General features: G+C 45.5%; 1 protein-coding gene and 1 long non-coding RNA gene across 5 annotated transcripts in view; one reads left to right on the plus strand and one right to left on the minus strand.

The window, feature by feature from the left end:
* LOC121289962 overlaps positions 1 to 12,454 on the minus strand; it is a 30,003-nt gene extending 17,549 nt beyond the window's left edge. The window contains exon 1 of the long non-coding RNA XR_005945681.1: positions 12,349 to 12,454. This is a non-coding gene — a long non-coding RNA (uncharacterized LOC121289962). The remainder of the gene's footprint in view (positions 1 to 12,348) is intronic.
* Positions 12,419 to 13,886, plus strand: part of aldh18a1 (aldehyde dehydrogenase 18 family, member A1) — a 73,849-nt gene continuing 72,381 nt past the window's right edge. For all 4 annotated transcript variants that reach the window (XM_041209976.1, XM_041209978.1, XM_041209977.1 and 1 more), the window contains exon 1: positions 12,419 to 12,477. The gene's annotated coding sequence lies outside the window, so the exon portion shown is untranslated. The remainder of the gene's footprint in view (positions 12,478 to 13,886) is intronic.

A 13,886-nucleotide genomic window follows, 5' to 3' on the forward strand; every position in this document is an offset into this window, starting at 1 on the left:
TAAAATGGCAAGCGACAGCAAGTTCAGAGAAATCTTTAAAAATGTAACAGTCAGGAGTACAGGTTGAAAAAAAACCCTGTAGCTGACACCCAACCCCATGCCTGTGTGGCGTCAAAGCTCACTACAAAATGGAAAAAAATAAATAATGGAATACTCCAGGAGAATTCCGACGTTTTAAACTGGCTAAAGGCAAGCAAAAGGCAGAATCTGATGAATTTGTGACTTTAACATAAAATGCTGAGCAAGGGAACTCTGCAGGCTGCTATTGTTGAAACGTTTTTTCAAGCTGAGTGTGATTGCCATTGCAGCAGAACCTGCCAAAACTGGCAGCTGCAGGAAATCCCTTTGTCTCCAAGAGAAGGGCAACGCTATCTTGAAATTCTGCAAGCTCTTAAAGCAGAACCTACACTTTTAAAAAATTTGACCAGGGATAAGAATTCTACACTTCCAAATCAATTCGGACTTATCCATGGCTCAGATCAATCACAAAATTGAGCATCCTTGAGAAGAGAATTTTTAAACTATCGGAGTACATCAGGTCTAAGCAGACAGTTAGAAAAAATCCAGATTAATATCTTTTCATACTGGTTTGGTAAGCTTGCAGAAAAAAGTCATCCTAATGCAAGGTATTGATAAATCCTCAACCAGCTTCAATGAAATATTAAAAACCTTTGAATATTTTCATTTTCAAGTTGTGGAGCACAAAGAGCTTAAAGAATAGAAAACCTTCAGTAAAACTACAAAAGGGAAAAAGACATTACCCAAGCAAACCACACGAGGGGGCCAGAAAGGCAAAAGGCTTTCCAGAAATCTCAGGAATATTTCTTTTTGGAAATCTAGACACAGTATCTGAACTGCAACAGTAGGTGGCAGTGCGGAGCAAGCAGCCAGCAGAGAACGACACACACAAAGCTCTGCTGCAGGCAGAGTAAGAAAAAGCAAAAGAAAATTAAGAAAATGTTCTTATTAAAACTGAATTGGAAAATTTGAAAACAAAATACAAGCTGAGTATATACGTTTGAAAATGCATGCCAGACTAGTCTTCAATGAACTAAACTGTTTGAGATCTGAACAAATTTGAGTGTGTCACAAAGATACTGATATGTATTCACCATGGTGTATATGAAACCTCTCCAACTTATTCTAAAGTGACCATTTCACCCTGCACAGCCAATGCATTGTTCTCAGTTCCCAACTGCAGTGGTCAATGGTATTCTATGCCACAGTGTCCTAAAGTATCCCAACCACAGTGGTCAATGGTATTCTATGCCACAGTGTCCTAAAGTATCCCAGTGTCATCAGAATGTCACCGATGTCAAAGAGATGAAAGTGGACTTTGGTTTGCTGACGGTTCAATATGCGCTTACAAAGCTGTCTGATAACGGTGTTTGATCATTTTTAGTGCGGCATCTGGCTAGTTCGTATTTTGTTTTACTTCAACAGGTGGGCTATAAAGATATTCAGGGAAAATGCTGAGACAAGTTCAGGGAAGACTAAACCAACTCCACAATTAGTATATGAAGTTAATCATGTCCAATTTCAAATTGATATTCTTACTAGAAAATTCTTTACCTAGCACAGTATATCAGCATAAACTAAATTAGATTAAGAAACAAGAAGGTAAAGAATAATAGTGCAACTTAATAAGCAGAAGTAAAAACAATAAGTGCTGTAGACTCATGGCAGATCAATCAGCAGCCAAAAGAGAAAAGGTGTCCCAATGCCCCAAAACTGATGTTCAGTCTTTATTTGGGCACTTGTCAGGCCCAAAGGAACAGGATATGAAATTATGCATTTTAGGAGAATTAAAGAGATACAGTTTTTAAAAGCCAGGTCATTCCAATGTTACAGAACTGTGACAAATGATGCACTTATGTGTATTCTGTACTGGCAATATATTCCCAAGTTGGGATGGTTTGTGGCTTGGAGGGTAACTTGCAGATGGTGGTATGCCCATGCATCAGCTGTTCTTATTCTTCTAGGTGATAGAGGTTGTGGGTTTGGAAGGTGCTTTTGAAGGAGCCTTGGCGAATTGCCACAGTTCATCTTGTATATGGTATACGCTGTGGTGGAGGGAATGAATGTTTAAGATGAAGAAGGATGGGCTGAGTGGTGAATGGAATTCTCTAACCTGGGAGCTGTGGAGGCTGAGTAATTGAACATAAGCAAGGCTGAGTTAAATTTTTGTACTAAAGTGGAGTCGAGGGTCATGGGGAACAGGCAGTAAATGGGGTTGAGGCCAAGATCAGATCAACGACCTTATTGAATTGCAAATGCACATGGCTTGCTCCTGCTCCTACTTCTTATGTTCTTTATGCTCTATTGACATTCAACAGCATTACAATTGCTGAATACCCGACTATCCTTGGGATTATTATTAACCAGAAACTGAACTGGACTAGCCCTATAAATACTATGGTGACAAAAGCAGGTCAGAGGCTAGGAATTCTGCAGTGAGTAACTCACCACCTGACTCCCAAAGCCTGTCCACCATCTACAAGGCACGAGTCAGAAGTGTGATGGAATACTCTCCATTTGCCTGGATGACTGCAGCTCCAACAACATTCAAGAAGCTCAACATCATCCAGGCTGATGCAGCCTACTTGATGGCACCCCTTCCACAAACATTCACTCCCTCCACCACTGACGCACAGTGGCAGCAGTGTGCATCATTCAAAAGATGCACTGCAGAAACTCACCAAGGCTTTTTGGACAGCACCTTTTCAAACCTGTGAATTCCACCACCTAGAAGAACAAGTGCAGCAAACACATGGGAAAAACACCACCTGCAAGTTCCCTTCCAAGTCACATACCATCCTAACTTGGAAACATAGTGCTATTCCTTCACATTCACAGCACCTCATCTTCCGACTAGGCACTTTACAGCCTTCCGGACTGAATATTGAATTCAACAACTTTAGATCTTGAACTCCCTCCTCCATCCCCACCCTCTTTCCATTTCTTCCCCCTTCCTTTTGTTTTTTCCAATTATTTATATAGATTTTTCTTTTCCCACCTATTTCCATTATTTTTAAATCTTGTATGTCGGGCTAGTCTTTCTACTCCACCCCCACTAGAGCTGTACCTTGAGTGCTCTACCATCCATTCTTAATTAGCACATTCGTTTAGATAATATCACCACCTTCCACACTTCTTTGTTCCATTGTCTTTGACATCTTTTGATTATCTGTTCCTATCACTGCTTGCTTGTCCCTACAACCACACCACCCCCACCATTTCTCCCCACCCGCCCCCCACCCCCCCAACCTTAAACCAGCATATATTTCACCCCTCTTCTAACATTCAATCAGTTCTGTTGAAGGGTCATGAGGACTCGAAACGTCAACTCTTTTCTTCTCCGCCGATGCTGCCAGACCTGCTGAATTTTTCCAGGTAATTCTGTTTTTGTTTTGGATTTCCAGCATCCGCAGTTTTTTGTTTTTATCTCTATTGTCCAAAATCTTGGACCTCCCTGTCTCGCATCATTTACCTACACCACATGGACTGCAGTAATTCAAAAAGGCAGCTCACCACCAACATCTCAAGGGCAATTATGGATGGGCAATAAATCCTGGCCAGCAACACCCGCAACCCATGAACACATCTATGCACAATTCCGCTGATTACCTTTGTTGGTGTCCATGATACTCACCTCCTGTTCCCTTGATGCTAGTCCCACTAAACCGCTGACCACCCACCTTTCCTCCTACTCCCCATGTTAGCCGATATTTTCAAAGGTTCTCTCTTCAGGTACTCCCCTCTTGTTTGAATCTGTTGTCATCACCATCTCACAGCAAAAATTCATCCCTAGGAAGAAGCATACTAAAGGGAGGACGAGGCAACCATGGCTGACAAGGGAAGTCAGGGACAGCATAAAAGCTAAAGAGAAAGCATACAATGTGGCGAAGAGCAGTAGGAAGCCAGGGGATTGGGAAGCCTACAAAGACCAACAGAGGACAACTAAAAAAGAAATAAGGAGGGAGGAGATTAAATATGAGGGTAAACTAGCCAGTAATATAAAAGGAGATTGTAAGAGTATTTTTTAGATATAGAAAGGGTGAGAGAGAGGCAAAAGTGGACATTGGGCCGCTGGAAAATGACGCTGGAGAAGTAATGATGTGGAACAAAGAAATGGCGGAGGAAGTAAATAGGTACTTTGCGTCAGTCTTCACAGAGGAAGACATGAGTAACATCCCCAAAATTCATGAGAGTCGGCGGGCAGAGGTGAGTACGGTGGCCATTACCAAGGAGAAGGTGCTAGGAAAACTGAAAGGTCTGAAGGTGGATAAATCACCTGGACCTGATGGATTACACCCCAGAAGGAGATAGCTGAAGAGATAGTGGAGGCGTTATTGGTGATCTTTCAGGAATCACTTGAGTCAGGGAGGGTCCCAGAGGACTGGAAAATCGCTAATGTAACCCCCCTGTTTAAGAAGGGAGTGAGGCAAAAGAAGGGAAATTACAGGCCGATTAGCCTGACCTCGGTTGTTGGTAAGACAAAGGAGAGCCAATGGATGTTATCTATTTGGACTTCCAGAAGGCTTTTGACAAGGTGCCGCACAGGAGGCTGCTCAGTAAGGTAAGAGCCCACGGTGTTAGAGGCAAGGTACTAGCATGGATAGAAGATTGGCTGTCTGGCAGGAGGCAGAGAGTGGGGATAAGGGGGTCCTTCTCAGGATGGCGGCCGGTAACTATGGAATTCCGCAAGGGTCAGTGTTGGGACCACAACGTTTCACTTTATACATTAATGATCTAGATGAAGGAACTGAGGGCATCCTGGCTAAGTTTGCAGATGATACAAAGATAGGTGGAGGGACAGGTAGTATTGAGGAGGCAGGGAGGCTGCAGAAGGATTTAGACAGGTTAGGAGAATGGGCAAAGAAGTGGCAGATGGAATACAACGTGGGGAAGTGTGAGGTCATGCACTTTGGTGGGAAGAATAGAGGCATAGACTATTTGTAAATGGGGAGAGAATTCAGAAATCTGGAGTGCAAAGGGACTTGGGAGCCCTAGTCCAGGATTCTCTTAAGGTTAACTTGCAGATTGAGTCGGTAGTTAGGAAGGCAAATGCAACGTTGGCATTTATTTCGAGAGGACTAGAATATAAAAGCAGGGATGTGCTGCTGAGGCTTCATAAGGCTCTGGTCAGACCACATTTAGAATATTGTGAGCAATTTTGGGCCCCGTATCTCAGGAAGGATGTGCTGGCCCTGGAGAGGGTCCAGAGAAGGTTCACGAGAACAATCCCAGGAATGAAAGGCTTAACATATGAGGAACATTTGAGGGCTCTGGGTCTATACTCGATGGAATTTAGAAGGATGAGGGGGGATCTGATTGAAACTTACAGAATACTGAAAGGCCTGGATAGAGTGGACGTGGGGAAGATGTTTTCATTAGTAGGAGAGACTAGGACCCGAGGGCACAGCCTCAGAGTAAAGGGAAGACCTTTTAGAACAGAGATGAGGAAAAACTTCTTTAGCCAGAGAGTGGTGAATCTATGGAATTGATTGCCACAGAAGGCTGTGGGAGGCCAGGTCATTGAGTGTATTTAAGACCGAGATAGATAGGTTCTTGATTGGTAAGGGGAACAAAGGTTACGGGGAGAAGGCGGGAGAATAGGGTTGAGAAACTTATCAGCCATGATTGAATGGTGGAGCAGACTCGATGGGCCGAATGGCCTAATTTCTGCTCCTATGCCTTATGGTCTCCTCAAAACACCAACTCTTGACCCCATCATCCTTGCAAACTACAGTCCCAACTCCAACCGTCCTTTCCTCACCAAATTCCTTGAACATGTTGTCATGTTCCAAATCCATGCACATCTAACCTGGAGCTCCATGCTTGAAGCCACTCTATCAGGTTTCCACATCTCCACAATACGGAAATGGCTCTTTTCAAAATTACACATGTGACTGTGATAAAGGTAAACTTTCTCTCCTTGTCCTTCTCAATCTGTCAGCAGCCTTTGATATGGTTAACTACACCATCCTTCTCTAACGTATCACCAGTTGTCCAGTTGGGTGGGGCTGCTCATCTGGTTCCATTCTTATCTATCTAATTGTAGGCAGTGTATCACTTGCAATGCCTTCTTCCCTTGCTCCCTCAATGTCACCTCTACTGTCCCCCAAGAATCTATCTGTGATCTTTTCCTTTTTCTCATTTACATGCTTTCCCTTGATAACATCATCCAAAAGCACAGCATCAGTTTTCACATGAACACTGACGACACCCAAGTCTATCTCACCATCACCCCCCTCAACTCCTCCACTGTTGCTAAATTTTCAGGATGCTTACCCGACATCTAGTAATGAATGAACAGAAATTTCTTCCGATTAAATATTAACAGGGCTGAAGCCATTGTTTGCAAATCCTTTTCCCTAGCCATTGACTAAACCCTCTCCCTGGAAACTGTCTGAGACTAAGCCCGTTTGCACCTTGGTGTCATGTAACCCCAAGCTGAGCTTCCAAACATATATTCACGCCATCACTAGGATCACCTATTTCCATCTCTGTAACATTGGCCAACGTCACCCCATCTCAGTTCAACTGCTGCTGAAACCTTCATTCCTGGCTTCTTTACCTCCAGACTTTACTACTCCAATGCACTCCTGGCTGATCTCCCATACTCTTCATCTATAAATTTGAGGTAATCCAAAACTCTGTTGTCCATATCTTAACTCATACTAGGTCCCATTCCCCATCCCCCTGTGCTCATTGACCTACATTAGATCCTCGTCAAGCAACATCTTCATTTTAAAATTCTTATTTTCGTTTTCAAATCTCCCCATGGCCTCACCCCTACCTATCTCAATTATTTCCTTCAGCCCCACAATCCTCCAAGATGTCAATGCTCCACTAATTCTGACCTTTTGATCATTCCAGATTGTAATATATTGGTGGCCACATTGTCAGTTGCCCAGGCCTTTAGCTCTGGAATTCCCTCCCTACACCTCCCTACCCCACTTCCCTCCTTTAAGATACTCCTTTAAACCTTCCTCTTTCATCAAGTTTTTGGTCACCTGACTTAATATCTCTTTATGTGATTCTTATAAAGTATCTTTACCTATTCTTTCATGGGATGTGGGCATTGCTGGCAAGGCCACCATTTGCTGTCCATCCCTAATTGCCCTTGAACTGAGTGGCTTGCCACACCATTTCAGAGGGCAGTTAAGAGTCAACCACATTGCTGTAGGTCTGGAGTCACAAGTAGGCCAGACCAGGTAAAGATGGCAGATTTCCTTCTCTAAAGGACATTAATGAACCAGATGGGTTTTTACGACAATCGACAATAGTTTCATGGTCACCATTACTGAGACTATCTTGGGACGTTTTATTACGTTAAAGACATTATAAGTTCTTGTTGTTGCTGCTGCTGTTGTGACATGCTAAGTCATGGAGGAAATGTTGAAACAAACAAAATCTAAGTCATAGGCACCACAAACCAAAGAATAGAAAAAACATTCTCCTTGCTATCCTATCCTGTTCAAATATCTGCATTAACAAAGCTGCACAGGAGTGATTCAGTAAATGTTACCCATAAAAGAGAGAACTCTCACTTGTTGCCCTGATTCCATTGAGTTCAGAGTTTCAGTGCTGAGTAAATTTTCTTCCTCTTTGTAACCACCTGTTTCCTCTGTTGCCACAGAGGTCGGTTGAATTTAGAACTATGCTCATACCTATTCAACATATTTACCAAAAAGCTGCGTGAGTTTTATTGTCTCATTTAATATTTCCTTTATTCCTAAGAATAGGATTCAATTTCTGATTAGATGCAGCCAAGATCCTTACACTGAGTTCTTTCACAAGAGAAATAAAGATGTTTAAAAATAACTTCTATAAAGTAACACCAATAATCTGACATCAGTAGGTCACACATTTAGAAATAGATTGTATGTAAATATTTTCACTCCCTCCATCTTTCATGAGGTTTCATTTCTGTTATTCCCATTTGGTGTAAGAGTCAAACATTTTCTTTATAAAATCACCTCTCCTCACAGTCATAGAGGTGAAAATTTACTGAGAGTGAACTGAGGGATGAATTTTATCCTTCACCAGAACTCATCAGAACTGATGAAAGTTCATCAACCTGAAACATTAACCCTGTTTCTCTCCACAGATGCTGCCTGACCTGCTGATTTCTTCAGATTTCCAGCAGATGCAGTAGTTCGCTTTTGTTTGGATGATTTTATCCTCTTGTCCATAGCACAGTAAATCTGAATGACAGCTCACTGCATCACCCTCACCATGAAAATCCAACTGCAAGTACAGCTTTCTAATTTAAAACTGAAGCACTAAATATTCTGAAAAGAAACCACCAAGTTCTGATGATCAAATAGTAACTTAGACAGGAGGTGGTGAAAGGAGCGCTGGTGGAAATAGGTTTTAAGGGGAGACATGGCAGGCCAGTGAGAAAAGAATTTTAGAGTGAAGGGCTTTTGTGCCTGCAGGGTCTCCGCCATTAGCAGTTGAGCAGAGATGAGGCAATTGCACACAGGTTCAGACTCAGAAGAGATGAATGTGAGATAAAAGCAGAACACTGGATATCTGAAATAAAAGCAGAAAATGCTGGTAAAACACCAGCAGGTCTGGCAGCATCTGTGGAGAAATAGAGTTAACGTTTCGAGTCCGTATGACTTCTTCAGAGCTTAAAAAAAGCTGGGAGGGGGCTGAACCAAAATTTGGAGGGCTAATCCATAGTCCAGTCAAGCAACAGCCTGACATAGCCATCCTCACCAGAATTTCACAAAATCACAGAATTTTAACAGCACAGGAGGAGGCCATCTGGCCCATCATGTCTGCACAAGCTCTCCAAATTAGCATTATGACCTAAAGCCATTGCCCTGCCTTTTCCCCGTACCCTTGCACATTGTTTCTATTCAAATAATCCTCTATTGTCCTCTTGAATGCCTCAATTGAACCTGCCTCCACCACACTTCCAGGCAGTGGCTGCCATCCTGTAGGAATAACATTGTTCTCAACAAATGGTGTCCAGATTTAAAGTGATTTGCAAAAGAAGCAAATGTGACGTGAGAAAAAACTTTTTCACACAAGTGGTTCGGGTCTGGAATGCACTGCCACCGGCCTCCTCACAGTTCACAACCCTCCCAAGTTTCGTATCATTTGCAAACTTTGAAATTGTCCCCTGCACACCAAGATCTTGCTATCATACTAATGGCTATAAGATCATACCCATCAACCTCTATTTGTGTCGTTAATTCATTTATCTTGTTCTGAATACTATGTGCATTTAAGTAAAAAGCCATTAATTTTGCCTTTTTACCATATTTTTCCCCCTTTGACCCTAATTCCTCCTGTTTTTTTAATGTTTGTACACTTTGTCCTTTCCAGTCATACTCTGGGTATCATTACCTAAATAGCTGCCCTGCAATGCTGCCATATCCTTTTGCTTTGTAAGCCGATGTATGCCCTCTCCAGAACCCTCCCCCCAACCCCTGTAATTAGTTTAAAGCCATCTCTACAGGGCTTGTGCTATTTGATTCGACAGGACACTGGTCCCAGGATGGTTTAGGTGAAGCCCATCCCATTGGAACAGCTCCCTTCTACCCCAGGACTGTTGCCAGGGCCCCATGAACTGAAACCCATTCCTCCCACACCAATCTTTGAGCCACGCATTTAACTCCTTGACTTTATTTACTCTATGCCAGTTTGCCCATGGCTCAGGTAGTAATCACAAGATTATTACCTTGGATGTTCTGTCTTTTAATTTAGCTCCTAGCTGTTCAAATTCTTTCAGCAGAAACTCCTTTCTAGAGAATGTGCAAGGTTACGGGATAAGACAGGGGATTGGGACTAGGTGGAATGCTATTTCAGTGAGCCAGTGCAGACCTGATGGGCTGAATGGCCTCCTTCTGCACTTCCCTATAATTCTTTTTGTGATTATCTTTAATTTGTGCTGTCATAGACCATAAAATATAGGCGCAGAAGTAGGCCATTTGGCCCATCCATTTTGCTCGAACATTCAATGAGATCATGGCTGATCTGATAATCCTCAACCCCACTTTCCTGCCTTTTCCCCATAACCCTTGATTCCCTTACTGATTAAAAACCTGTCTATCTCAGCTTTGAATATACTTAATGACCCAGCCTTACAGTAAAGAAAACCAAAGATTCACTAACCTCAAAGAAGAAATACCTTGTATCTCTCTTTTAAATGGGCTACCCCATATTTTGAGTTATGCCTTCTGGTCCTAGACTCTCTCACAAGGAGAAACAACCTCTCAGCCTCTATCCTGTCAAGCACCCTAAGAATTTTATAAGTTTCAATAAGGTTGCTTCTCATTCTTCTAAACTCCAATGAGTACAAGCTCAACCTACACAACCTCTCCTCATAAGAAAATCCCTCCATACCCAGGATCAACCTAGTGAACCTTCTCTGGACTGTCTCCAATGCCAGTATTTCTTTCCTTAGATAAGAGGACCAAAACTATTCACAGTATTCTAGGTGTGGTCTAACTAGTGCCTTGTATAGTTTTAGCAAGACTTCCCTATTTTTTATACTCCATTCCCTTTGAAATAAAGGCCAACATTCCATTTGCCTTTCCTATTACCTGCTGAATTTGTCATCTCTGTCGGGCTGTTGCGTAACTAGTCTATGAGACAGCTCTCCCAATTTTGGCACTAGCCCCCAGATGTTAGTAAGGAGGACTTTGCAGACATGACAGGGCTGAGTTTGCCCCTGCCTTTTCGTGCCTAAGGCCATCCAGTCCTTCTAGACTTTCTAGAGGTTTGATACAACTGAGTGGCTTGCTAGGCATTTAAGAGTCAAACATATTGCTGTCACATGTAAGCCAGGCCACATAAAGATGGCAGGTTTCCTTCCTTAAAGGGCATTAGTGAACCCAATGGGTTTTATAACAATCAACAATGGTTTCATAAAAGCAAAAAACTGCGGATGCTGGACATCCAAAATCAGGCAGCATCTGCGAAGAGGAACACAGTTAATGTTTCGAGTCCGTATGACTCTTCAATGGAACTAAGTAAAAATAGAAGAGAGGTGAAATATAAGCTGGTTTAAGGGAGTGGGGGGGTGGGTGGGACAGGTGGAGCTGGATAGAGGGCCAGTGATAGGTGGAGATAACCAAAAGATGTCACAGACAAAAGGACAAAGAGGTGTTGAAGTTGATGATATTATCTAAGGAATGTGCTAATTAAGGGTAGAAAGCAGGACAAGCAGGGTACAGATAGCCCTAGTGGGGTGAACGTATCAAAATAGATTAAAAGGCAGAGATAAAACAATGGATGAAAGTACATTTAAAAATAATGGAAATAGGTGGGAAAAGAAAAATCTATATAAATTATTGGGAAAAAAAGTTTCCTCTACATTGGAGAGACCAAACGCAGACTGGGTGACCACTTTGCAGAACACCTTCGGTCTTCCGCAAGCATGACCCAGACCTCCCTGTCATTTGCCATTTCAACACTCCACCCTGCTCTCATGCCCACATGTCCGTCCTTGGCCTGCTGCATGTTCCAGTGAAGCTCAACGCAAACTAGAGGAACAGCACCTCATCCTCCGACTAGGCACTTTGCAGCCTTCCGGACTGAATATTGAGTTCAACAATTTTAGATCATGAACTCTCTCCTCCATCCCCAACCTCTTTCCGAAGTTCCCCCCCTTTTTTTCCAATAATTTATATAGATTTTTCTTTTCCTACCTATTTCCATTATTTTTAAATGTATTTCCATCCATTGTTTTATCTCTGCCTTTTAACCTATTTCGATTCCTTCACCCACCCCCACTAGGGCTATCTGTACCTTGCTTGTCCTGCTTTCTACCCTTAATTAGCACATTCCTTAGATAATATCATCACCTTCAACACCTCTTTCTCTTTGTCCTTTTATCTGTGACATCTTTTGGTTATCTCCACCTATCACTGGCCCTCTATCCAGCTCTAACTGTGCACACCGCCCCACCCCCTTAAACCAGCTTATATTTCGTCTCTCTTCTATTTTTACTTAGTTCTGTTGAAGAGTCATACCGACTCGAAATGTTAACTGTGTTCCTTCTCCACAGGTGCCAGACCTGTTGAGTTTTTCCCCAGGTATTTTTTATTAACAATGGTTTCATGGTCATCATTGGACTTTCAATTCCAGATTTTTACTAATTTCAAATTTGCTGTGGTGGGATTCAAACCCTGGGTCCCCAGAGCATTACCCTGGGTCTCTGAATGACTTGTCCAGTGACAATACCCCTACACCACCAGCTCCCAACTACTGTATGTGGAAGGGAGGTGAAGCAGCAGCTGTGTCAATCTTGTACTTTGACCCAATACTCAATCCACACTATCGCCATATCCCATCTTCCAGCACCCCCCCCCCCCCCTTTACCTCTCCAGGTGTTTTTTCCACACCTGCCGCCGTGACCTTTGCCCCGGGCTTCCAGCTTTTCCGTGCGGCACGCGGCCCCGCCCCCTGACCAATGGCGGCCGAGAGCGGCTTCCCGGAGACCCGGCGGCGGTGAGTGAGTCAAAGAAGAGAGAGAGAGAGAGAGATCCGACGTGGGGGTGGGGGTGAGGGTGAGGCGGGGGGAGAGTGAGAGAGAGATCCGGGGGAAGGGGAGGGAGGGAGGGGGGGGGGGCAGAGATCCGGTGGAGGAGGGCGGGAGGGGGGAGAGATCCAGGGGGGGAGGGAGAGATCCGGTGGAGGGGGGGGGGGAGGGGGGGAGGGAGATCCGGTGGAGGGGGGGGAGGGGGGAGGGAGATCCGGGGGATGGAGGGGGGGGGGGGAGAGATCGGGGGAGGGAGAGATCCGTAGGGGGAGGGGGGGAAGTTGAGATCCAGGGAGGGGGAGAGGGGTAGGGAGAGATCCGGGGATTTGGCGGAGGGGGGGGGGGGGTGTGGAGATCCGGGGAGGGTGAGAGATCTGGCAGGGGGAGGGAGGGAGAGATCCGGGGAAGGTGGGGGAGGGAGGGAGAGATCCGGGGAAGGGGGAGGAGAGATCCGGGGAAGGGGGTAGAAAAGAGGGAGACGGGGTGGGGGGAGGGGCAAGAGAAATCGGGTGAAGGGGGAGGAAAGAGAGAGACCTGGGGTATTTGGGGGGCAGGGAGGAAAGAGAGAGACCCAGGCGGGAAGAGAGAGACCTGGGGTGGGGGAGGAAAGAGAGAGAGAGCCGGGGCGGGGAGGAGGAGAGAGACCCAGGCAGGGGACACCCAGGGGTGGGGGAGGGGTCGGAGGGGGTGGTGGGGGGAGAGAGATAGACACCCTGGGCTGGGGGGGAGAGCCGGGCGGCGGAAGGGAGTGGAGAGAGAGAGAGCCGGGGGTGGTAGGTAGAGGAGAGAGACATGGTGGGGGGTTGAGAAATAGAGATAGACACCCTGGGGGGGGGGGTTGGGGGAGGGGAGGGAGAGAGAGAGAGTGAAAGCTGGGGGTGGGGGGGGAGTTGGAGATCGGAGGGTGGGTGGGGATGGATGAGAGACACCCTGGGGTGGGGGTAGGTGGAGGAGAGAGACCTGGGGGCGGGGGGTGGGCGGGTGAGAAATAGAGATAGACACCCTGGCGGGGGGAAGAGAGAGAGAGCTAGGGGGTGAGGTGGAGAGACCGGGGGGGGGGGGGGGGGGGCAGAGTGACCCGGGGAGGGGGGTGAAGGGAGAGAGAAAAGTCCAGGGGTGGTGTGGAGAGACCCGGGGGCAGGGGTTGGTTTGGGGGGGGTTGGGGGAAGAGAGAGAGACCCAGGGGGGCGGGAAGGGAGAGACCCGGTTTGGGGTGGGGGCGGGGGGAGAGAGAGACCCGGGGGATGGGGGGGCGGCGGGGGCAGATGGAAGAGAGGAATAGACCCCCTGGTAGTAGGGGGGGGTGGGGGGAGAGGGAGAGTGAGAAAACCAGGGGGGCAAGAGAGAGAGCGGGAATTGGCTTAAGGGAAGAGAGAGA

Source organism: Carcharodon carcharias, chromosome 17 (assembly GCF_017639515.1).
Source record: "Carcharodon carcharias isolate sCarCar2 chromosome 17, sCarCar2.pri, whole genome shotgun sequence".
Taxonomy (NCBI): Eukaryota; Metazoa; Chordata; class Chondrichthyes; order Lamniformes; family Lamnidae; genus Carcharodon; species Carcharodon carcharias.